At 40.3% G+C, this 3,537-nt stretch overlaps 1 pseudogene; it reads right to left on the bottom strand.

Annotated features, from left to right (window-relative positions):
- Nucleotides 1-1,160: 1,160 nt before the first annotated feature.
- On the bottom strand, nt 1,161-1,797 carry LOC120780206 (annotated as a pseudogene).
- Nucleotides 1,798-3,537: the final 1,740 nt, after the last annotated feature.

The raw sequence follows: 3,537 nt of genomic DNA, 5'->3' as shown, positions 1-3,537 counted from the left end.
GTTTCCATTTTTTTCGTTTTTGAAGTTCCTCTTCCATCTTCTCGGTCTTTCATCTCTGACAAATGTGCTGACTTGGGGCCTTTAATTTTTGCCATCGGTTTACTAATGATAGCGGGTTCTCAGTTATTTCTGGTTCTGCCGGTGCTAGCAGGGGAGCACCAACCAGAAAATGGCCTGGTGTTAACGGAGTCAAGTCATTGATGTTATCCGGCATAGAACTGATGAGCCGAGAGTTTAGACAGGCTTCTATCCGAGTTAACAGCGTAAAAAGTTCCTCGAAGGTGTACATCATAGATCCTGTCTGCCATATGAGAAGCACCTGCAGGAATGAAATGCCATTTTAGGTGGGCGAAATTGCTGGAGTTGGCTATCGCGTCAGGGCATATCTTTAAGAAGGCTTTGAAATCTTTCTTGTTTTCTCTCGATGCTCCAACAAAATTTGTGCAATTATCCGAATAAATGTGATTTGGGCAGCTCTGACGTGATACAAATCTTGTGAGAGCACTCATGAATGCGGCCGTCGCTAAGTTACTAGTGGCTTCAAGATGGATAGCCCTTGTTGAAAAGCAAACAAAAACGCATACATATCTCTTTGTTATTAGGCAAGCTCGGCCTTTATAGTTTTTGATGTCGAATCGACCAGTGAAATCTACACCGGTTGACTCAAAGGATAAGTTGTGTTTGTTCTCGTTTTTTATATAAAATTCAGATCTTACAATTATGTATCACTGTGCGGATTAGGTTCTTAGCCTTGAGGATCCAAAATTGCATTCGCAGAAGACGTAGGACTAGTTGATTGCCTCCGTGAAGGGAAGTAATATGAATAAATTTGACCAATAATTTCGAGAATTGTCAGTTGTATGGTAGTATAATTGGGTGCTGCTCATCGAAGCTGAGGGAGGGAGCGTTGTTTAAACGTCCGCCTACTCTTATGATTCCGTTATCATCAACAAAGGGATTTAATGATAGAATCGTAGATTTACTGTTGATGGGAAGATTCTTAGTTAAAACTGAGTACTCAGAAGCAAAATATGCTTTCTGAGTTAATTGAATAAGTCGGTGTTTGACAAATTTAACTTCATCAGAAGTGAGCGTTGCAGACGGTGTAGGGGTTTTGTATTCTGGATGAATTCTGTTGTAGAATCTGAAGACTAGAGAAATTACGAGGAGTGCTCTTGAAAATTTGGAAAAACGTTCCAAAACATCTTCGGTCTCAATAACTGATGTATGATGCACACGAATGCTCTTGGCCTCCAGAGTAGTATCAACGTCTACTGCATAATTTTGGTTTGGCCACTCGGATGGTTGAAGTTTTAACCACTTAGAACCACACCACCAAAGATCGTTTGGTTGTAAATCTTGAGGAGAGATTCCTCTGCTAGCCAGGTCGGCGGGGTTATCTTCGGAGTTGACATGCCTCCAGTTTTCAATTTGAGTATGTTTGCAAATTTTTAAATTCGATTCGCAACGAAAGTCGACCACGAACACGGTGGCTTACGTAGCCATGCGAGAACGATGGTGGAGTCAGTTCATAAATATATTCCCTGATGTACAATGTCCAGTTTGGTTTGAAGATATTCAACCATTTTAGTTAATAAAAGAGCACCAGATAGTTCCAGTCTCGGTATTGAGATGGTTTTAACAGGAGCGACCTTTGTTTTTGCTAAAAGCAAGCCCGTTTTAATCTCGTGGTCGTTCACCTGCACGCGCAAATAGATCGCTGCACCGTACGCCTTTTCTGAGGCATCGCAGAATCCATGGAACTGTGTTTGACAGCTTGGTATACAACATACCCATCGCGGGATCCTAATATTGTTTATGTGTGGGTAATTTTCTAAAAATGTCTTCCACTGCTTGAGAGATTTGGAAGTCAAAGCTTCGTCCTAATCGGTTTTTCCAAAGAAAAGTCGTGCATTAGAATTTTAGCAACGCTGATTACTGGACTTAACCATCTTGCTGGGTCGAACAATTTAGCTATCATAGACAAAACTTTTCTTTTGGTGAAAGAGTCTTTGTTGTCCAGAGGCTTAGTGGAAAAGTAAAAGTTGTCCGATCTCGCATTCCATGGAATTCCCAATGTTTTGGCTTCGCTACTGCTGTCGAATTCCAGAAAATCTGTGGTCAAAAGATGATCGTTAGGTATGCCCTTCAGAATTTTCTTGCTGTTTGATGTCCACTTTCCTAATGAGAAGCCGGCTGAGGCTAATAGTTTAATCAGCTGGTCTCTTGAATCAATTGCAGTGGAGATTTCATGAGCACCAGATAAGACGTCGTCTACGTACGTATTAGCTTTTATTATTTTCACAGCTAAAGGGAGCGCTGATTCTGAATCTTCAGCTAGTTTCATCAGTGTACGGATTGCTAGATACGGAGCACAATTGAGCCCGAAAGTAACTCTATTTAATTGAAACTCATTGATCTCCCCGTCCAGAGAATCTCTAAAGAGGATTCTTTGATAAGATGTACTATATGCTTAGAATTGCCCAAAATTGACGATACATTTTTTCAATATCAGCATTGAACACAAATTTAAAAAGACGCCATTTAGTGATCATAATAGTAAGATCAGCTTGGAGTGCTGGACCGGTGTACAAAATGTCATTTAAGCTTACACCATTGGATGTGGGACATGAAGCATTGTAAACGACTCTAAGCTTAGAGGTTTTGCTATCAGGTTTGTAAACGGCGTGGTGAGGAAGATAGTAAATTTTGTACGGATTTTCTGCCATGTTGTATGGAATTCGTTGCATATGACCTAAGTGTATGTACTCCCTCAAGACCGTTCGGTATTCTTCCTTAACGAGAGGTTGTTTATTGAGAGATGTCTCACTTCTCAAGTATTGTTTCAATGCGATATGACGAGATGCTCCAAATTTAGTTTCTGCGAGAAAAACTTTAAATGGGAGTGAAACAATGTAACGCCCTTCTTTGTTTCTAATGGTTGTTTCTGCATATAACTTGTCACAATATTGTTCTTCTATGGTGAGAAATGGTGTTTTAGGTATTTCTTCTAACTCTCAGAATTTGGACAGCTGATTATCTAAGGATACCTCGTTAAAATATGTGAAGTAAGTCGTATTATTCTTCGATTCTTCGGAGGGAACGGAACCTGTTAAAATCCAACCGAACACTGTACGTTGTGCTACGAAGGATCCAAAGATTTTCGATTTTACCCCATTTAGAATGATTTTCGGGTAAAGATCCCCTCCAATCAACTAGTCAACCTTTTGATTCGTATAGAAATTATTATCCGCTAAGGGGATATTGGGTAACCTTTTAATAATTGAAGGGTTTATTGATCTGGATGGAAGCAGTCCAGTCAATTTTGGCAGTACCAATGCCTCCGTTTCTAGTCTTAAACTTTTTTTACGGGGCGAGCCAATTGTGATCGAGCATACCTATTGAACTAGTCCTGATACGGTATTATTCAATCCTGAAACTCGCGCGCTGACCTTTTTGCTTGCCAGATGTAAGCATTTTTGTAGACTATTGCTTACGAAGGAGGCTTCAGATCCCGAATCAATCAAGGCTCTGACA

The sequence above is a fragment of the Bactrocera tryoni genome, unplaced genomic scaffold (assembly GCF_016617805.1).
Source record: "Bactrocera tryoni isolate S06 unplaced genomic scaffold, CSIRO_BtryS06_freeze2 scaffold_232, whole genome shotgun sequence".
Lineage (NCBI taxonomy): Eukaryota > Metazoa > Arthropoda > Insecta > Diptera > Tephritidae > Bactrocera > Bactrocera tryoni.
The sequence above is the reverse complement of the archived record's forward strand: the minus strand, read 5'-3'. Positions and strand labels throughout refer to the sequence as shown.